General features: G+C 42.0%; 1 protein-coding gene across 7 annotated transcripts in view; it reads right to left on the bottom strand.

The window, feature by feature from the left end:
• Nucleotides 1-23,544, bottom strand: part of LOC137201457 (SRC kinase signaling inhibitor 1-like) — a 103,469-nt gene that overhangs the window by 78,620 nt on the left and 1,305 nt on the right. For all 7 annotated transcript variants that reach the window (XM_067616532.1, XM_067616531.1, XM_067616529.1 and 4 more), the window contains exon 3: nucleotides 20,059-20,149. The gene's annotated coding sequence lies outside the window, so the exon portion shown is untranslated. The remainder of the gene's footprint in view (nucleotides 1-20,058; nucleotides 20,150-23,544) is intronic.

Below are 23,544 nucleotides of genomic sequence, written 5' to 3' on the forward strand. Positions count from 1 at the left end.
TCAACCTGCACAGCTTTACTCAGCTCAGCACAGCAACGTCCCAACAGAAACCTGTGCAGCTGACTGAGTCATGCATAGCGCAGTACTGTACAATACTGTAATGTAATGCAATCTACTGTATTGAAACTGTACAACACTATTCCCCTCCCACAGTAACATTACGCCTCAATGATTATGTTTATAAGAGACACTGAAGTTAGAATATAGCACAGATTACACAGTGAACATCCACAATACGAGAGCTCCACTAACAGCACCTCTTGCTCTCTTCTTCTTCTTCTTCTTCTTCACACACACACTACTATACATTCTTTCAACATCTGCGCTCTTCATCAGCAGCGTGCTTATTCAGAGTCGGGATTGTAGACGAGCGCTCGGGGCTCCAGAAGCACTTCCCTTCTCCTTTCCTCTGCACTTTCTCTCTCCCTTGATCTCCCCTCTTTCCATCGCTCTCTTTCTCTGTCTGAAAGGTTTCTGTGAAAGGCCCGAGATGAAAGGCTGCCCTCAATGGGAGCATGATTGCAGAGACAGCGCTGGCGGCCCAAGGTGCTATCAGAATTGCTCGCTCAGAGAGTCGCTCCGCCCTACAAAGATGCGCGCGGCCATTGTCCACAGTTTGTGCATGTGCGACATCAGAAAGATGCTCAGTTCAACAGTCCCTCTCTGACACGTATTTATATTCCTGCAGTGTGCACACAGTATTTGTATACAGGAAATCACACGAATATGCACGTCAGATCATATGGGGGTGATGTAACGTGCGATGACACACACTGGAGGAGCACAATGACATAAATACCAACTACAGACAGTAAAATGTAGTTACACCTACTGAATAACACCTGCTGTTTTTTTTAGGATGCGATTAGTTTCAGCACACGTACACAAACACACACACTTTTTTCTAATCTCCTAATCTAACAGTAAAAGGTCCGGTGCAGAGAAAAGTCAGCAGGACACAAAAGTCTGCTTATGTGAAGTCGAGTCCTTGGAGAGAAAGCGGGACACGCTAGATGACAGGACGGACAAAACTGCCAAGAAGATGACACTTGACAGAAAATGGCCAGAAAACCAGACAGCAAAAAAAATCTATATCCACCTCTCTGTGGTGAGTGGAGATGTTCTTGAGAAATCAAGGATCACTTTAGTTTTCGTGAGCAAAAGCCACCGGGAAAGCAGAGTTTGAAATCAATGCAAAAGGTTGTGTGATCTGTGTCTTTATAGCCAGCCTGAAGCTGCCAAGAGTTTAAACACTGCACGTTGTGTTTGGTGCAGGGAACAAGATGGCACTGAAACAATCCTTTATACATATAACTTGCAAATAATCAAAGGAATTCAATGGAAGCATACATTTCTCTTGCTGTTATTGTGATATCTGATGCTCATATGTGTGGATGTCATAGCCACAGGGTCTTAACCAGTGAGAGACTCAGCGATGCCAAATCATACTTTACAAATGGTTTTCCCCAATTTCCATGTATGTACAGCTCAGCTCTGTCTGAGATTTTAAAGATAAAAACTGAAATGTAAAAAGAACAAAACTAAAGAGCAAACGTTTAATTATATCCTGCAGTCATATAACAAAACCACACAGTAACACAGAGTCCCCCCTCAATACGTCTTGGTTACAATAACAGCACACCCTTGTCTGTTCTATAATAAGCAAAAGCTGCAGATCGATAATGCAGAGTGATGTTGCTGTAATCTAACCCCAAACCTACTTTTTGTTTTTCCAGCTTTAAGATGAATACAAAAAAAAAATGTAATCTGCCAAAGATACTGCAATGAAAAGCGATTAAAATCAATCAAATGTGACTGAAATGAATTGACCAGTGTGCTAGATTTACGGTACGAGTGTTTCTGTCATGAGACATGAGTTGTAGTGAATTAGATTTCCAGAAGCCGGTGATGGATGATAACATGAGAGAGAAATGAGTATTAAAACACCCCTGGCTCTGCCGATGTTACGCTGCACATGCACAAAATGGCTACAGAAAAAAAAAAGACTGCTGTCAAATCTACAGCAAGACAGACAATTACCCCTCTTAATCCCAGAGATAATATGCAAAAACACACATACACATAGAGATAACCCCTAAACCTACTCATATATTTGAGAAGAAACACACGATTTCATCTCAATTCTGCCAAACGCCTCTCTTATCTCCTATCCATCATAAATTGCCTCATTTTTTTTTTTAGCTTTAGTCCAATTAAAGTGATTATGTGTCAGAGAGGGAAGAGTAATATGATGGGTATGTTAATGACAGTGAAAGACAGACGTGACTCTTTGTGAATGAGGCACAGGTGCAAAACTAGACCCAGGCATCTCTATCCCAAGAGGAGGACTTTACACACAAGAGCCAGGGACCGTGTAACCGTACCAGGGCAAAGAGACGGGATAAAAAGCCGACCCTTGAACTCCCAGTGACAGTAATATACACTTGATGCTGAAAGGAGATACAGGTGTCACAGCCCAATATCTCTTAATTGCTCTTACGCTGATTTACAACAGAAGCTGTGGGAATTGACACCAGCAGCTTCCGTTTAAGTGGTCTACAGGGTCTGAACAGTGCCTGGAATTCATTATGCTGGTTGACTGGTGTGCTATTAATTCAAGCAAAGCCAAGGAAATTAATAGTATGCTGAGAGAGTTGGCCTTACCAGTTGAATGAATCAGCTAAAAACCAGTTGTTATAGTCTCCGGTCGGTGTGAAAACTGTCTGATGTGTAATGAAATTTAAAATAGATTATTTTCATTATTGACTAATCTGTCCATCATTTTTTGTGCCTTTATTACAGCCGGTGGAGAGATGACAGGAAATGAGGAAGAGAGAGAGAGAGTTTGTGGTTGGCATCTTAACCCCCTAACCACTGGAACGCTCCCCAGTACAGGTTTTTTATATAGCTGCTGATATTTTGGGTGGTATAAATGTTGCTACATATGAGGTTGAGTATGTACTGAGCGGGAAAAGGAAATGCAAGAAAGTTATAATATCTTATTTTAGGATGATTAAATCTCATCAAAGATCAATAATGTTGTCAAGCTCCATAATCCCTTGGTTATAAAACATGTTACAACTGGTCTTGACTTGTCCGTCAAGTCTGAGAAGTAGATCGCTCAGTTTTCACACCATAATGCCGCCGTCTCTGTTATGAGAAAACATATTTGCATATTTCAAGAATCAAACCACAACAAAATTGTTTAAAGATTATTAATTCCTATACTGAGCCGAATAAAAAAGACAAATATTCTCGTATTATTTCAACGTTTTAAGAACTTTCTTTGTAGTCCTGTTTTATTATATGAACTCATGGTGCGTCCTGGTAGCCTACTGGTCAAGATGCACATCACATGACCGCAGCGCCTAGTCCTTAACCTGAAGCTGTTCTACTTCCTACTGAAGTCACACAAAACAGAAAAAAAGCAGTCTCAATCTTCATAATTGACCAGATGGATCCAGCAAGTGTTCAGAATTTTGATATTGATCTGTCTATCTGTCGATTGACTGTACAGTTTCAGCATGTTTATGCTGAAAATGTATGAATGAAACTGTCATATGCTAAGCAGAAGCCTTTGATATCAATGTTTTTCTAAAGTAGGGGTAGAAAATATATATTTTCCAAACTATTTTCTAGACTATACATTGATTGAACTACACACTTAAAGACCCTGAAAACCTACTTTCTCTATCAGCATCTTACTACGGGTCACAGGGTATATATGTACTGTTCATGCTCCCCTCCGGAGCTTCCTAAAGTCTCAATCTTGCAGTGGTGAAAACATAGAGGTTTATAGCAATAAATAACACATTATACGTACTCTTGGCTCTAAACTCATATCAAGTAACTCTATCGACAGCCATTTTAAACTCCATTAGTCTGTCGAATTTCCACGTTTTCAAACTGTTTAATATACATGGATTTCCAAGGTGCTCTGGAATCAATCACTAGGATATTTTCTTCACCATTTAAAAGACTCCGCTGAGATTTCAGTGCATCCTGCTGCTTCACTGAAAAGTCACGCAGGCCCCGTGGGCTCTAGACTGTGACGCCAGTGGGGCCGCATTCAGAGGGCAAACTGTCAGGTGGGCGGCACACAGAGATAGAGCGTTTTTGTGATGTATGGATAGGCTGGACCGGAGTGGAAAAAGGGAACAAAGTGCTGCAACAAAGCCCCGTGTGTCCCTGAACTCCTGCGTCAAACACCCACCAACAGAGCAGCGGGAAGAGAAATCAATACCGACTCATGCTATGTTCAGGCAGCATCAGGTATATTCGACCGTGAAGACAAAACAAGAAAAAAGGGAGAGAGAGCAAAGAAGGAGATGAAGAGAAGAAGAGAGCAATGAGGCCTTTTTTGAAGGCCAAAGCAGCTTCCTATTGTTATTAGACAGCTCCTTGGCCTCCCTCCACTGCACAATGCTGATGTTCTTCCTCCCTGTGACCTTCCTCTCTGATATTTTTGTTGTACTCTCTCCCCAAACAACTCATCTATTGTAGAGCATCTGCAGAAATGATTAATCTATTTTAATCTGGCCTTCATGTTGCTTTCAATCATGTACGCATTGTACAAGTGTCATGAAGTGCCATGACAGCACAGCACACGAAGTTAAAAAAAAGTTCAATCAGCGCTCCAACTTAATAGAAAATGTAAGAACTTGCTGTGTCAGTTGGCGTTTTCCATTAAGCTTGTGTTAGTATGGAGCCACAAAAGCGAGATGTGCAGGTGACCGGCATCCCCGAGGGCTGAGTGACACCTAAAGGGCACAGCATGGCTTTTCCAAGACATCTGCAGCATGTCTCATTAGCATTCAGCTATGAATCATTCAAACACAGCCGGCTGTCATTATCACAAACAGCTGAAGAGGGGGACACACACCAACACACACACCAACACACACACACATTGTCACACTTGGGGGCACGCACACAAAAAAATATACACAATACAAAATATTCATGCAAAAATATGCACTGTATACTGGCACTTGTATATGCTGAAATGATCAGGCACAAATGCCAGCTACACCACTGTGAGGAGACTTTTCTCTGTTTTTTATCATTGTAAACTGAACATGTTTAAATTTTTTGACAAAAGAAACAATCTGAAGACATTACCCCGGGCCCTGGAAAATTGTTCACCATTTACTGACAAATTTACGGACTAAACAATCAACTCTAATTGATAACGAGACTTGAAACCCTCATATATATATATCCGCTAAGATTTTTTACAGAAGCTATGCTAACATTGGAGTACAATGAAAAAACATGTGCAAACACACAAAAGCTCTTTGTTTGCCTGCACAAGGTGAGACCTCTCTCCTACAGATCCCATTTGCATGCTGTGCAACAACTGTTTGTGTTTAACGTGCTTACACACACCACACCAGAACAGACTACTAATGCAGGAAGAAGCGACTTCAAATAAAGATACTCCTCGCCATCTCTCTCTCTCTCTCTCGGTTTGTGTGTGCGTGTGTGTGTGTGTGAGTCAGAGCGCACGTGCTCAGTGGAGATGCAAAACTACAAAGGCACGACAACTTTGTGTCCTCGACATTTCATCGCCATACTTGACATCGATTGTCTTGCGTTATAACAAGCGCTGTGCTGTGACAAACAACGGGACGGTCAATGATAACCCAGTGAGCTACAACGGAATTGTCAATTTGTTCTCTGGACTCAGCTGGGAGTCAGAATTTATTAAACACATCACATCTAATATCTACTGAGGGCTCTATTTAATTTAAAACACGTCAATGTCCACAATGCAAGAGCGTCAAAGAGTGTTACTGTTGATTTATTGTATACAGTGTAACACACATGTGCCTTTTATATGCTGATGTCAACAGACGTGATTATTCTTTCTCCCGGCAACGCATCAAACACTAACCATAGGTGATTTTCTCCACTGGAGATGTGCTCTCGTGTTGCACTTGACACAACGCAGGCGAGAGACAAAGTAAGCATGTGTGCAGTTTTAAAGACACAAAGCAGTAAGTGAAGGTCCACAGTGGCTTGAGCAACCTTTTTCTGGCATTTTCCACAGCTGAGAAACAGAATGTCTTTTAACGAAACCAGTAAAATACAAACTCATCCCCAGAACACACCATGCATTAACAATCCTATGAAGGTATGAATATTAAGAAGAGATGAGTGATATTGATTAAATGAGCTGATGCTCAGACATTGGCTGTATAATGTGAACAGACATCTGATATGGACAGAGAAACAATCTCGTAGGGAATAAATGCAAAACACAATAATCTTCATATGACTGTGACTTTATCTCTGACACCATCCCACATTTTTAGAAATTAAATTCCTGGCAATATTCAAATCAATGAACAAATATCATGGAGGTCTGAATGACAGGCAGCGACCCATCTGTGTACGCTCCTCCATCTCCAGAGCATCTGTTTGGCAGTAGGAGGGAGTGGGCCGGGCTGGATGAGCCCTGTTGCCAGACCCTGAAGCTTCTCGCTGCATCCGTTGATGCAGGATTCCTGCTGCCATCTAGAAGGTGGAGCTGATATTTTACCATGATGGCCTTTGGCTTCCTGGTGTGCCAAGAGGTAGCACGGGGAAGGATAGAAAGCTGTAACACTGGACAAACAGCCAAGCAGAAGCACATCAGCCAAACCGAAAGGAAGCAATACTGCCGTACCCACCCCTCTGCAGAGACTGAAATGATAGAACTAAAATCTTGTACTAAAACTACCTACACAAAAACAAAATAAAGGCAGGCAAATACACAAATAGACATGAGCGTGCATTAAACAGATACACATGGATGTGTGCCAAAACAATCTCTGCCATCCCTGCACTTTGTTTCCAAACACCTACTGGAAGATGGGTTGCTTGATGTATGGCCGGGCGATACAACATGCATGCACAATGAGGTTAACACATTGTTTATCAGTCTAAAAAGATCTGGTAAGTGGGGTCATTAGGAATGTAGACACATTTATCACACCGGAGATAACGTGAATTTACAATGTCGGACACTCTGAAGGTGTGTCTTTAGGGGACAAACTTCAGCAAACAAACAAGAAAACGTTCTGGATGGCTGCTGAGTTTAGGTGCGGAGGAAGAAGAGGAGATAATGTATGAGCTGCTATGATATGTATTCACCATCACTGAACCAAGCTTAAGACCAAAACAGAGAGCGTGCAACACGTGCACGGGTGTCAGCGTACTGATGCCAACAAACTGGATGACACAGTGATCTTTTTAATCTATTCAGCATCTAGCATTTATACAGTGTTTAACCCCGGAGCCTCCCTCCTCATAATCACGTTACCCTCTCGCTGCCGGTCTGCTGCCTCGCCACACCTCCACAGCCTCAGCCAACCGCTCTGTGAGCCTCCTGTTTCCTAGTAACTGTGGGAGGAATGTAGGGCTCGGTGCACAGAGGAGCTTTTATATTTGTCAGGTGTCTGTCAGATGTGTGCGTGCATGCATTGATTTGCGAATGATTAGCTGCATGTGTTCGTGTATGCACATATGATTTTCAGCGCGTCTGTGTAACATCGGAATATATTTAGGCTTTAATTCTAAAATATACAGGGTAGTGCTGAGAGGTTATCATTTAGCCTATCAATTCTGATAACTGATTCATGGTTTAAATCATTTAGAAAATGAAAATAATCAAATATTTGCTGCTTCCAGCTTCTAAAAATGTTGAGGATTAGCTCCCTGTTTGTTTTATATAACTGTAAATTGAATATTTTTGGGTCACCTTGGGCTCTCTCACTAATTTCTAACATTTTACAGACTAAGCAAGAGATTGATTAATCAAAAAAATAGCTGACAAAACAATCTAATGAAAATAATCATTAGTTGCAGTCTAAAAAAATGCATAAAACAGAGAAATAAACAAAAAAACAGACCCAAAAGAAGGAATACGACCACACTCCTTGTTATAACCTGCAGGCTGAGCTCTGGCTTTGTGATTACCTCTGCATGCAGTCCTCGATAGAGCTCCTGTTATTGAACAAGGTCAAACATTAGAAGGCAACTCCTTGCTGCTGCAATTATGATCAATGAGTGACTCACTACCACCAGAAACAATAACCAGTCATCTTCAGCACAGCCATTTTCCTCCCTCTTTCTCTTTCTCACCTTCTGCTCGCCACAGTGAGAAATCCAATCCATTTTAACACCTTTCTCTGCTCATAATCTAAGAAAGTGTATATATCTCTCTCTCGCCTGTCTTTTATTCCTGTTGCAGGCTGGCTATGTTTCAAAAATGCCAATGTCATGCACTATGTTAGAGCTCCCGGTTTCCCATTAATGCCCCAGACTGAGGAGACGGATGCCAACCGGCTAATCGATCCGGAGACACAAAACACGCGCAGCATCGGATGAACCGGAGGGATACAGGTCCGTCTCGGGGGAAAACAGATCTGACCTTTTCATTCTCGATGCTCTAATAGTTTCTGGCAGTGGGTTTGGGCTCATCCATGTATTTCAAATGCAATGTTTCTGCAACATCACGTTACACAAAAAAAAAAAAAAATCCTTCTTCTAAGGCTCGGCTGGACTACTGGATAATGCAAGTCCGTATCTGCTTCTCAGCTGGTTACAAGTCATTACATGTATATTAGCGGGCAATAACATTGGGAATTGGTTTCCTTGTGAGAAGGGTAGCTCCTAGTGGGGAAAATGAGGAAGGAAATGAGAAGTGATCCTAAAGGTTTCAGCAGAGCATTGCCATTCTTACTGCAGAGACTTGAAAGAAAGTGCAGCACAGAACACACACACACACACACACACACACACACACACACACACACACACACACACACACACAAGGATATGCACATGTTGAAATGAACTAGCATTTAAATTGGATGCCACACCAATCGGATTTAAGAGATTGAAACATAAATGTTGATGTAGATGTAGATGTTACGGATGTTTAAATGTTGACTGGGACGGAGTAAAGATTGAAATCTAAATTGTAGCCGAGGGCAGTTCAAAACATGATGTTTCAATTTTTGCAAAGTGATACTAAATCTCTCTCTTTTCAGTTTACATCTTTTTAGTCTGAAAGAGGGTGAGAGTGAGAGTCAGGCGTGTCATGCAGAGAGGAAGGGCAAAAGAGGGAGATGGTGAAGGAGTCTACTGAGACCAGGACCAGAATGAGATGAGGGATATTTGGATCCAGTCAGTAGCAGAAGGAGGCTAATCTGCCCAAAATCATCAGAGCCTACGCTGCCTGCTTTGTATTCCTGCCTGAGCATCTTGGGAATGAAAATCAGAAGTGATGGGAGGAGAACGTAGGAGGAAACGGTCTGAGTGAGAAGACGAGGGAGAAGAAAGAAGACTATTACTGCTTCTTCTAGCAACTCACTAACACCACCGGTTTCATTTCTTCTACCTCTCCCCCCCCCTTTTCTTCCTTTCTCCCTTTCTTCTGGGGGAAGTTTTAAGGAACGACTGAAGCGACTGAGAAACCTGAAAGAGGAAAAACGCAGTTCAGCACCATTTGTGATGTGACACAGATGCCAGAAATGAGTCTTTAGCCCAGAGGTATCTGAAATATGAAACGAGCGCTCTTACCTACACGCGGAGGTAACATGTTCGTAAGTGATTCAGCTCAACTCGCTCTCAACGCTTTTAAACATTCACCTGGTTTTAAATGTTTAATAATAACCACAAAAACAAGTCCCCTGTAACAAAACACAACCTTGCAGGAAAGGTGAACATTGCAATATGATCTGCATCCCCCTATGTTTAGACTAGCGCTATCTCGTGCAGGGAGGAAGCAGATGTATTTGAATCTGACAATGTGTGTCCCATTTCTACTGAATTTATTAAAAGCAGAGTCTATGCATGCTGCTATTTCAGGTATGCAAAAACACCAGGTGAGGCTCATATGGGATGTAAGACGTCTCTGTTACACAACAAGAGATTTGGTTCTGCAGATATAAATGTTCTCTTAATATTACATAAACAAAGTAGCATCCTGGTGCATAAATCTTGTGAAAAGGTTCACATGTCAACTTATTTTTCCACCTGCAGTAGTCTTTTATTTCTAGATTGAGGCCTACAAAGAGAGAATATAAAAAAGTAAATACTTTTATACGTACAAAAACCTTAATATCGCCCTGAGATCGTATTTGACGTTGCAGTCTTTACTGGGGTGATGTGCGTCTGTCTGCGAGTGGATATGAAAACACCAGAGAGGGCAAATGATTGTCTGACTGACTTCACAGCCCGTCTCCAATCTGACAGAGAAGACATATCTTAACTTGAAGGCTTACTTGTAGTAAATAATAAACAGATGGTTGTTTGACTGTGACATGGCTGCAAAGAAAAAATCGCAACATGCAAAAACTGGATGAAGCAAAAGTATTGAATTGACAGTTAAAGCTATTCAAGAGGAATATAGATTCTCAGCAAAATGGTTAAAAGTGTGTAAGAGTGTCAAAAGCCTCCGTTCTATACAGCAGGACTAAATCAGGAGGTTTATCCAGTGAGTAAAGGTTTGAAATATCTGAGTACAAACCTAAAAATTCACACACACATACACACAGGCACACACTATCCAATGATTTTAAAATCGCCACAGGCTGATTTTATAATGATGCCTAAATTCTGCAAAACTAAACCGGATGAACATTAATGAGTAAGATGTCACCATCTTGAAAACACTGACTACAGCACACATCCAGTCAGTCATCTATGTGAACACTCACATGGTGAAGTCTGTAGTCTGAGCAGCTTCACTTCATATTTCTGCAGAACAGAAAAGCTTTTCAAAGATCCAAAAAAAAAAAAGGCAAGAAGTGACCATTAAACGCTGCAAAAAAAAAAAAGTTGAGATCTGAAGCCAAACGATTGCCTTCTGCCTACTAAATTTGAATATTTATCTCATTATCTTCTAAATTCTCACAAATTGATTGCACTGTACCAACTGTCACTAAAGCAGCAAAGCAGATGCTGCCTTCAGATACTGTCAGGAAGTAATGTAATTACTGGAAGGGTACATTTCAACCGACTAATAAACTGTGAAATAGCCAACAAACGGAAAAGTAGTGGAAGTAATGACCTTATTTAGACACTCAGCATTGTTAAAGAGAGTTATATTGCTGCCCTGCCACCGCTAGAACTTGGCATCGCAACTTACCGGCCCGTCTACGTGCCAACATTTTTTTTTTGTCTTTTGTTCTTTCAAACTTCCGTCTTTCATATCCTCTTTCTCAGTCTCTGGCTCCCCACTAGCTAACCAGACTGTCCCTAGGTGATAGGCAAGCATGCGATGAAGAGGACGGGAGGAAGAAATTAGGGAGAGAGAGGTGAGAGAGAATGAAGAGTTAGAGAGGGAAATGAAGGTGGATGAATCCCCCGAGCTGTGCGGTGTTGCCCTTCTCTCTGAAAAATGAACATTAATCCCTTTCCCTTCTTCGTACTGGATGTGTTCCCTTTGTTGTCTGTCAGAGAAGCTTTTCCATCCCAGGAGTGATTCAACATGCCATGAGATCTATTTCCCTCAACCCTCCACACACACATACAAACACACACACACACACACTCTTTCCTTATCCATCGGTCTCTACATTTCTCCACACCCCCCTTCTCCTTGAAACACGTGTCACGCACGGACACAAATGCAAATGCACAGAATACTCTGCATGTAGAAATACAGTGTTTACATATCTAGACGTATTCCTGCCTCTCACCAGGAATCGCAGAGACCTTCAGTTAATATTCAAGCACAGCATGTTCAGGCTGCAAAGCTCACGACTGGTATTTCGCCCAGAGTGTGTGAAATAAAGAGATTAAGAGAAAGATAAAAAAGAGGGATAAAAAAGAGATAGTGGCCAAAAGGGAACAGAATTTTGCATCCCTTATATGCAATGACATGCTACTCTCATTATCTGTAGTCTAACTTTTGTGTCACACATTACATTTTGCCAAGAACATCACAACCCCGCTTCTAAATGTGGATCTTCTTCCTCTTCTTTCTTTCCTTTCCTGCAGCACAAAGTAGCTCTGCACCACTCGGGTCTCTAAAATAGTCGTCACAAAGCTACTTTTGATTTAGGGTCCATTTTGTTATGTCTCACTACAGAACACCTGAATATACGACAAGTTGTTTTTATGACTCAGAGGCTGGAGCTTTCACGAAGCACACATCGCGGCAGACCGACTAGAGCTTTGTGAGTGGGGGGAAAAATTTAAAGGACAATGAAGTAAATATTGGACTGTTGGACCCACAGTGAAATCACTTCAGGATCGTGTTGTACAAGCTGCTATGGTTTGTTTTCATCTTCTGCTCTTTTTTGGGATTCTAACCAACCAGCTGCAGCTACTACAGATGTTTAAGAGAAGGCTGACTAGGAGTTGTGGTAATACAGCTTCACTCAAGTTACCCATTTTATTCCATCTGTCTCTTACATTTTAACTGCACCCACCCAATCTATTCCTAAAGGTGAAATAGTCTACATGTGGCCAGAACAAACAGATCTTGTCATCAGGTAGGCGAAATGTTTAAATATTACTTAATAAAAGTGATGTTTATTTCCTTAATTACAGTAATTTACTACTAAATAATTTATTCGAGCACGACATGTTTGACTTAATATTTTTAGGTAGATAAGTGGGACAAATAACTTCACAATAACATTTAACAGAGCAACCAGAGGGCTTTCAGAGAACAGAAGGTCACAGACTGCTTAGCAACAGTAACCCGTCAATATCTCTCTTTTTCTGTTTTCTTTACTTTGTTATATTTTCCTCTGAAAAGGTCAAAATTAAATGAAACCGGAGATGTTTTTTTTCCATTCTACAGAGGCTAAAATACTGTGATTTTAACTTGGATACTTATCTTTTTTTTAAAAAAAACAAGAATTTGCATGAACAGCTAATACTTATCTGTCCCATCATTGTGCACAGATATTAAACTCTGCCCCACACATTATTGTGGCATGGAAACAAGGAGATTTGAAAAATGCATGTAATATTTAAACTCTTGAATCATTAATGACCTTGAGAGCTTACTACAGTGCTCACCACTGCAACTATGGAGAGATTCATCATATAAGCCACAAACCCCAGGAGTAAAAAGCACAAACCATTCACAGAGAGTTTGATTTTTGACATACGGCGTCAGTTCACATTAAGGAATCCTGACAAGTACGTGGAATCTGGGAAAACACAAAGACTCAAGAATGGGATGTGAAGATAGTCCAAGCTCTGTAATGATCAATTTTTCATAGAACAATATATTCCATTGACACATGCCTCAATCAATTTCCTCCTACAATGCTCAAACGCTGTATGTATATCATTACCCCTCTGCCGTACACAAATGCAAAGTGCACATTTGCACACATGCATGTGGGGGCACATACATGATCTCAGGCCCTGGTGCATTTATGACCTGCTGTGACAAGGACGCTGTATGAAGCAAACGTAACATAAGGAACAGCTTGCTGGTTTGGACAGAGAAGTCTGGCAATTTCCCATCACACCATGATTATGTGCTCAACGTCATTTATGCAGAAGAGGTTGTGACCCAAAATGCGTGGAGTCTCTACATCATGTTAATATTTTGTTTAGATGATTTACTTTCACATCAGTACAACTCCAGCAACACTATTCCCAGCAGGGTCAATTACTTCAGAAATGCCCTCAAAACATGCAGCTTCGCTGCCATAAAACATTGCATCATCATCAGCCAATCACGAGGCAGCATTCATGGAGCTTTGTGTGGCACAGACCTAGGGAATAAGCAGGTGCATAACTACAAAACAATGACTCCACAAACATACTGAGATATACACACGACTGCATGATGCTGTCAGTGACAGATGCTTTAAAGCTTAGAGCAATGGTGGATTTGGTGATGAACAAACATTTCTACCAAATACTCAAGGATATAATGTGGTTCATTCGAGGTTGTGTCCTTGCATGCTAGATAAATATCTGACAGGCACATGATGTCATGACTCAGTGCAGTCCAGCTGTCTATTGCTTGCAGTATTGTCCTCTGAAATGAAAGGATGGTAAACAGACCAACAGAGCCCAGCTGCCTTAAAAAAAAGATTTATTATACTTTCACAAAAACAATTATCTGCTTCTTTCCCTTACCGAATGTAATCATGAAGCTTACATCAGTTTGGTACTAATTATTATGATGTATATGGGAATTTATCGATGTCAGAAAGAAATATGAGAGAAATCACTCAGGAAAGTTTACAAAGGTTCATCCTCCCACATTCATACTCCTCCAGTATATCCACTCGGCTGCACAGAGTGTGTCGTCATGTTGCCAATATGTCTGCACCACTATGAAGACAAAGTACACCACATTTTCTGTCACTGGATTTTAACAAATTAAAGAAAACTTGAAATACCGTCTCGAGGTTGTACGCCTCTGCCAACCAGTCGAGTTGCAGTTTACATCCATGTCTGTCCAGACTCATATCATAGCCTATTTGTAGTGAAGATTTTGAAGGAATTTAATAAAGTGTATTTTCCATGTATGTGTTCACATACTTGGCTGATAAAGCTGATTCTGATAGACCGTAAAGTTGTATTCTTGAGTTATGGCCAAAAACATGTTTTGTGACGTCACAGTAACCTTGACCTTTGACCACCAAATTCTAATCAGTTCATCCTTGAGTCCAAGTGGACGTTTGTGCCAAATTTGAGAAATTCTCTCAAGGTGTTCCTGAGATATCGTATTTACGAGAATGGGACGGACAACCCGGAAACATAATGTCTTTGGCCACGGCTGTTGTCGGAGGCATAAAAACGTGTTTAGTGAGGTCACAGTGACCTTGACCTTTGACCACCAAATTCTAATCAGTTCATCCTTGAGTCCAAGTGGACGTTTGTGTCAGATGTAATGAAATTCCCTACAGGTGTTCCTGAGATATCGCATTCACGAGAATGGGATGGATTTGAGGTTACAGTGACCTTGACCTTTGACCACCTAATCAGTTCATCCATGAGTCCAAGTGGACGTTTGTGCCAAATTTGAAGAAATTCAACGATGGGTGGCAACCCGCTGTATTCTGTACTGTACATTTACTGCCAGACTGACGACTTACTGCTAACCTTTTCCTCTGCTGCGTTCACCATCACTTTTCTGCCATTCACTGTTTCCCAACTGCTACGCACACATATTTCGCAGTGTCCTATTCCTTAACGGAGCTACACCACCAAGAGTTTCCCAGGCAACAGCACAGAGGTTGTATCACGTATCGGAGCAGCGCTGTATGGAGGCTCCCAAACGGTATTGATTTGGGTGAATGGACATTTGGCGTTACTTTTGGCATTAAAAAATATTTCTTTGGCCTGGCAGGGGTTCTCGTTGTTATAATTTTAGGAGAAACACTGATTCAGTAAATGTTTAGTACGCTCAGTAAACATTGAGTACAGTTAGACCTAGAAGTCTCCATTAGGTTGGGTCCCTTAGTCTGTCCCTCACGCTGCAGGAAATAATGGATTAATCCTGGAAGGCTACTGATGCACTTTTCTCTTTATGAAAGTAACACAGCGATTATTCGACCAATGAGAATTTGGTCGGACGAGAGCATGTTGATCAGACCGGTCGACCAAGAGACTAATGCCCTACACATTGCCTCACACTTTCATCCAAGTCCAGATGGTATTGGATTTGGTTTATATCCAGCATGTTACCATACAAATACATCCCCATCTTCATCACATACAGTACTCATCATATGTCATCAACAACCATGCCATGTTCACGTCTTGGCTCACATTCTCCTTTTATATAGTGTATCATCACTTTAGTATGCCGTATAACAGCATCTCAGTCACTGCAGGCCGCTCTAAGACACAACTCTGGCTTTGCCTCACTAGAGAGGATCAGCAGATAGACAGACATGCGTGTTGACATAAACCTAAGCTGAACATACTAGGTATAACATGAAAGCAAAAAGCTACCAGGATCTGCCGTCTCTGCACAATGGCAACATTATGATAAGCATTAGCTCTCCAGCAGGCTAATACTGGGCTTAATGCTTGACTCCGCTTAATCTATTCTTTACGGTTTAGTCTAGCTGTGTGAACTGGAACAACTCTAATGGGCTTATATTGGTGTTTCTATTTGCCATGATGGGCAGTGGTTAAATTGTGATTACCAAATGTGAATGCCATATTTGTTTACTGGCAAGCTCGGTAAAGCTAAGCCTGATCTGACAAATTGTTGGCTCACAGTTGGCTTGAATGCACATCCCAACCATTAGCATTGTTTGTGGCCGCATTAGGTTAAATTAGTGCCTTTAATTGCCACCAACAGCAATGATATTTCTGAATACTGCAGATCTATACAGCTGGAAATCTTTTGTTTCGGCAAATTATTCAATTATTGTTCAAAACAAAACAGCACCATTCAAACTGTTGTGCCTCTATGAAAAATAATGTAATTGCTCAAACACATTCAGCCGAATCTATTCTCTGTTTTAACATAAAAAGACACCCATGGCTCAGTATTCAGCCTAATCCATGTCAGTCCCTCTACGATAGATACTGACTGCAGACAGAAGTCCAAGGACAAGCTTTAAAGTGATAACGCAAAAAAAAATCCAATACACACTCAGACCTCTGTCCGGCGCAAAAGGTCTCATGACACTTAAATCTGCCTTCACCTGAGCCTGACCTGAGTGATTTCCCCTGCATTAAAAGAGACTGATAAGAGTGTCTGACAAGCGAATTCAAATATTAACTTGGAGAAATGAACCCTCACTAGAGCAAGGAACCTTTCAAAAGGTCATCTGCAAAAAAAGCAAAGCACAGCAGCAAAGAAACTGACCACACAAGTTGACAGCATCAATATTCTACACCAGTGCAGAAGAAGCTCACAAGCAAACGGGTTCAAAGAGCTGTTTGCTATTCCACTGTTGGGCCCTTGCAATCATTTGAAGTAATGACCTTATTTAGACACTGTTAAAGAGAATTACGTTGTTACTTTGCCACCGAAAGAACCTGGCATCGCAACTTACCTGTCCATCTACGTGCCAACCCTTTTTTTGTCTTTTGTTCTTTCAAACTTCCTTTCATTCTTTCCCCGTCTTTCATATCCTCTTTCTCGGTCTCTGGCTCTCCACTAGCTAACCAGACCGTCCCTGGGTGATAGGCAAGCACGGGATGAAGAGGAAGGGAGGAAGAAAATAGGGAGAAAGAGGTGAGAGAGAATGAAGAGTTAGGGAGGGAAATGAAGGTGGATGAATTCCCCGAGCTGTGCTGTGCTGCCTGTCTCTCAGAGAAGTGAGCGTTTATGCCTTTCCCCTTTTCTCTTTGCTTTATTTCTTTGCATCTTCATACTGGATGTACTCCCTTTGTTGCCTGTCAGAGAAGCTTTTCCATCCCAGGATTGTTTCTACATGCCATGTGATCTTTTTCCCTCAATTCTGCCTTATTTTAACCCCCCTCCCCACACACACACACACACCCTTTCCACACATCCTTTCCACTCTTTCTTTATCATTGGTCTCTACATTTCCCCACACGCCCTTCTCCTTGAAACACAGGTGGTCAAACACAGACACAAATGCAAATGCACAGAATATACTGCATGTAGAGTATCTAGACATATGCCTGCCTCTAACCAGGAATCAATGAGACCTTCAGTTAATATTCAAGCACAGCATGTTCAGGCTGTAAAGCTCGTAACTGCTATTTCACCCCGTGTGTGACATAAAGAGATGAAAAGACAGATAAAAAGATTGAAAGAGGGAGAAGAAAAAGAGATAGTGGCCAAAAGGGAATAGAGAGAGCATCACATGAAGGGATTGACCCACCCGTTCATCCATTTACAGTACCATCCCCCATTCTCTCTAGGCAAAGCTGCCTAGTGCCTTCATTAAGCTATCATTACATCCACCGATTTTTTGATTGTTATTTGTCTTATTCTGCTTTGTTTCTTCTCCATCCATTTGTCTTTCGCACTCACACACACCCCTTGAAGCGCTTCACTTCCCAGAGGTCTTCCATGTGGTTGACAGCGGCAGTTGCAACCACCACTCCAACACACACACACACACACACACACACACACGTACACACACAACCACGGTCACACTTTTCACACTTTGCGCTCAACTACACACCTGACAAAAATCTCTCTCACTAGTCACCTCCCTCTCTCTTATACACACACACATATACACACAGACTCACACCCACCAGCACCACCTGCTTCACTGATGGTACTTCTGCTCTACACCAGCCCCCTCCCATTTCTTGCTGCTCCCACACATGGTGCCTCCACCCAGTGTTTCCAGCACCTCTGCCCTCACATCCTCATATTCAACATCCCTGCGAGCCTCTCCCTAGGTGCCTCACTCCTAACCTACTACTCATTAACTGATGCTACCTTACAGCATCACTCTCCTCAAGTGATGCTTCTCTCCGTGAGCCCTCAGCCCAACCCCCATCCCCTGCTTTCACAGAATGTGACAGGAGGACAGCCAGCCGGTTGGACAGCACAACACACAGAATCAAAAAAATACCTGCTACACAAGTATGCATGGAGATAGGGTTGACATGCCTTGGGATGGTGCATTGCCCATGCTGCGACACGGACCGCTGCAGCTGAAAGTGATCGCGTTTCCTGTTCCCCCTCCTCTTTTTTTCCTCTCTCCTCCTCCCTCCTCCTGTCCCTCGCTTTCTGTTCTTCACAAAGCGCTAGGTCTCTCCTTCCTTGTGCCGGTTCCCCGCGCTCCTATTCGCTCCGCTCCTTCTACCGTCCTCCTTCCCTTTGTCTCGCTCTCGCTTTGGCTTTCTCTTCCCTCCTCTGGAACCTCCTGCGCGAGATGGCTGTGATCCAGCAGCGGCGCTCCTGACAGCACTGCGCGTGTGTGACTGCGAGCACGTGCGTGTGTGAGTGTGTGTGTGTATGCGTGTGTGATGGAGAGGGAGAGGTCGGGTGGGAGAGCCTGAGAGGGAGAGAGAGAGAGAGGGGCGTACTCTTCAGCAGTATGAGCCTTGGGAGACTGAGCATGCCGGTGCAGGGATGCTCAGCACACAGCTAAGAATGAAGCGCAAAATTTTTGCCCGTGATAAATTCACACACCCTCTCCCACTCTCTCTCACTTGCTCGCTCCATGCCTTATTTCCCCCCCATTACACATTATACTCTCTCTCTCTCTTAAAGACACAGGCGGCACGCTGCATTGCTACATGCCTTAGGCGCATCTCATGATATGGTAATAAAGGGGAGTCCAGGGACATGGTCCTGCGTGGGGCTCAGCAGCTGAGCTAGCAGGGGGGCGGGTGGAGAAATGCTTGAAGCATCTACTGTACCAGGAATGGGGGAGGATGAGGGGGGAGGGTGATGCTGGTGATGCGAGAAAGAGTGAGTGGAAGGGAGAGAGAAGAGTGAACACTTGAAATATCCCCAAGTGACAACAGCAGCTAATGATGAAGCTGTGTTGGGCCCAAGGCGAGCTTGTAGTGGATTGGCATGGCAACCGGAGTGCAGTGGCAGGTGAGAATGACAAGGACGCCACGGGAGGGCAACTTCAGCATCAGTGTGGCCTGTGGCTCTGCCCTGCTGGATGTTTGTTTGCAAGCATAAATTATTACTCTTCTGAATCCCAGCAACTATCACCTCCAGTCATCACAGCCCAGAACTAGGGCAGAGTCCAACGTTATGTCAGCTTTTCAAGAATGACCTTGAAAGCACAATGCAGGGGGGAAAAAAATCTGCACTGAAATTAATGAAGCACAATATTGTATCTGATGGAGGATAAAGGACAAAAAATGAGCAACAAGTGGCTAAAAAAAGCAAACAGATGCATTAAAATCAAGGACAAATAGTGAGGCAGTTGTAAACTATCAGTAATTGTGGATGAGAATAAGATTCAGTGCACTGCTGCCAAATGGAGAGAGGCTACTCCTTGTAAAGTTTGCTGTAGTGGATAATGGGTGCTGATGAAATAAGAAAGTACTGTAAGAGGGGGAACAAGAGAGAAGAGGAAGTGAAATGGCAGGAGATGGAGAGATAAAAGAGCGCCTCTTCATGATGAGAGCCATGAATAATGTATGCTGAGGCTGCACTTGACTTACACAACACACCGGCCTGTCCGTCATGTCCAGCTGGTTCACAGGCTCATGGGGAGGATACATCCGCCTTTCAGCTCGCGCCTGTCCACCCGATCTACAAACAAGACGACGAAACCACGAAACAGCACATTATTTCTCATATCAAGTTAAAGTAAAACTGATGTAAGTTTACAAGTCTTTTGCAAGTGCAAGTCCTAGGTCACCAAAATGTGATCATATTTAGCAAAAACACATAAAATTCTGGTGTATTTGCACACACACACAAAAACATCCATCTCTGGACAATTATACACAACAGCCATGGATTAATCTTTATAAAACAAATACACAGGAAAATACAAGGTCGTGCAGATTTACTGTTTACCATCAATAATTACACAAATGGTGAGAAGTATATTGCCAAGTAGGGGTTGGTTACTATTTATAGCAAAAGATCCCATATTGAGATTGGAACATTACATTAGTTTTAAAGTGGCAATTCCAACTGTAGCACATGAATGAAATGTCTGCAGGGGGCTGATAGTTTTGCTGATCAGTACCTTAATTACATTACTAGATCTTATAGCAGTTTATAGTCTCTATGGCACCAAAACCCATTGAAATTTCATAACCCGAATGATGTAGAATTGAAGGCTACTATAATTTAAATACAGAGTATGATCTGAAGGAATCATACAGGCAATTAATTATTGACTGCAATTACATCTGCAACCAAGTATCTGTTCATCAACCCATTAAATATGTAAAATAAAGGTATTCATATTATCCTACAGTAGCACTCGTGCACACTTGCTGCAATATGGGACTCAGCCTCATTACGGTTGACTTGGAGCGGCCTTGTTAACCGTTTAAAATACATCCTTCAAAGAATACACGGCCCACAAAAGGTGTACCATTTGAAGGATTTGATGGGCAGGATGAGCCTGTGCCTCCTCCCTCTAGTGTCCAACGGACAATTGGCAAGAACAATATAACAATATAAATTCAATTTCTCTATAATAAGCTATGATTAACAACATAAGCAGGCTGCTAACAAGAAGAAAAAGCTTCCACTATTTACATCCCGCGGTGGCATTTTCATTGGTCCATTTCATGTGATATATGTTGACATGGAGTACCTCACACCACACATATGCACTTGACAGGTAATATATATACAAGTGTCCTATGTTCGATTACTCCTTATATACCACCGCTGTGTGACTGTATTTCATGTTGTGTACTGTTAAACAAACAAACATAATGCATTATGCTTGTTTGTTTAATAGTACCTCTATTAGGCCATAGAGGATCAGCCCAAGGACACTATAGTTGTCATATTGTGATAATTGCTACGATCTGCATCATTTGTGAAACAGATTACCATATTATTGTCTGATACATTGTTTAAGAAAGCGGTATAGGAGATTAGGTAAGGCTGATGAGATGTTTCGCCTCAGGGCTTTTACGCTGTATATTGGCTGCCTTGTTGGTCCCAAGAAGGAAGCAGCTTATTGCAGAGCTACAACTTGCTGAGTAAGTAACTCTGTGGAGTTGATGAGCACACTCTGCCACTGTTTTCTAATAAAGTGACATCTGCTGTTTTATTGTTGGCTCTGGAACTGAACATGGTGCAGAGTCAATTATGAGAATCAAAAATGACTTCCTGTTCTTTTTTAGATTATTATTTTACAAGTTTTATATGCATGACCCTAAAGAAAATTTTGGTTGTCCTTAAGGAGTTAAAAAGATCCCAGTTTGTCCTGGTTGTCCTGTACGAGCTCATCGACCCAGAAACCCTTCAGTACATTCTGTGGCACAATAGATCTGCCCTCGCTTCAGTGGAAACTGGCCACCTGAGGTTATTGGGGGGAGGCTGAGAGAGAATGTCAATGAAAGCGTGTGACTCGGACATAGGAAGAAAAGACAATCTGGCCAGGCAGGAGGCAGAGGTGTTCTCACTGTATATGAGAGGAAGAGGTAGCTGTCATAACACATCAATCGTCTTTCAACCTTGCCTTCGCAACATGCACGCATAAACAGACCGTATGCATGCACATGCACTAATGCGCACAGCTGCATGTCTCACTGCAACCTTCAGAGCACTATCCAATGACACTGTTCATTCAGAGCTAGCGGTGCTGTATGTGGCATCCTCTGGGTACAGGAGGGACATCTAAGAGGTATGGTGCTGGCCTAAATGTCAACAATGATGGATATCACTCCACCTTATGTCCCCTAACTCTGCAGTCTACAGTGAACTGAGACTGTTCCAGTTATATGACAAACATTTATCATCTGATCATTTTAAACAATGAGCCACATTCAGTCAGCCAGGTCACAAAGAACAATAATAAAAATCATTATGTGTGGGCCGGGATGCGTTCGCTGTACCGCAAGGCACCTCAGACCACGAGGGGAATATACTGTGTGTCACGACCGGGAACTAGCCGCCTATTGAGATTGATATAAAATCAGGAAACCACCTGAGATACAGCAGCAGGCTAAGGCACATCAGCTATGCAGCAGATAATTAACATATTAAACTCACAGAAATTCATGGCTAGGAACAGATAATCACTTTTTATTGGTAGGCAGCAGATGACCGTCAGTGTAAACAGCAAAAAAAAGAGAAAACATAAAGCTATAGAAACTATACAATAGTCTGTGTGCAAGACAACACGCGTTGTTACATCCCTGCAAAGAAACTCAAACAAAACACACGTCAAGCTACAGATGCAATATGCTGCAATTAAACCCCATAACCTGGAGGGTAAGATAACAAAGTTCATTCAAGTGTTGTACGAAGATACAGATTTGAGGTACTTGAAAACTTGCCATATCTGTGATGATAATCGTACGTTAAGGCTGCAACGTCTTAATTAACAGAATGGAAGAAAATATCAGGGTGCCAGGGTTTTTTTTATGTTTATATGGCGGTCTATTGATGTTTTTTAAGTTATTTTTTTATTTGTTTTGTTGTTTGTTATTAAATTTATTTTTTAAAAGAATGACAAAATTTAAATATTCAAATATTTCCATTTTTTGCCTGTTTCTGCTTTTACTCCGATACATTTCAGAGGGAAATATTTCACTCTTCACACCACTGCCATCTGCTTTAAATCTATAGTTTGGCTTCTTATTAAGATTTTATGCAAAACATATTATTAATATATAACATACGATCACTTGTTATAAATCAAACTGACCAAGAGAGTAAAACTGTTAATATTAGCTCCTTGTCAACCAACTACAACATTAAAATACTGCTTACGTGTTTATGCATCTGTAATATGGTAATCTGTAACTAGAAAAGTTGTGCTGGCAACCTGGCGCGGCCGCCCCCAAAGCATGCGCTGCTGTAGTCAGATCACAGGCTGAAAGACCAAGATTAGTCAGAAGTCACAGCGTGCCGTAAACAACCACAAGGTGGCGCAATCAGTCCCTCTTGTTTATATGTAGAGCGGATGGATGGGGGACACCTGTGAGTATCTGACTTCGGGAGTAAAT

The sequence above is a fragment of the Thunnus thynnus genome, chromosome 17 (assembly GCF_963924715.1).
Source record: "Thunnus thynnus chromosome 17, fThuThy2.1, whole genome shotgun sequence".
Taxonomy (NCBI): domain Eukaryota; kingdom Metazoa; phylum Chordata; class Actinopteri; order Scombriformes; family Scombridae; genus Thunnus; species Thunnus thynnus.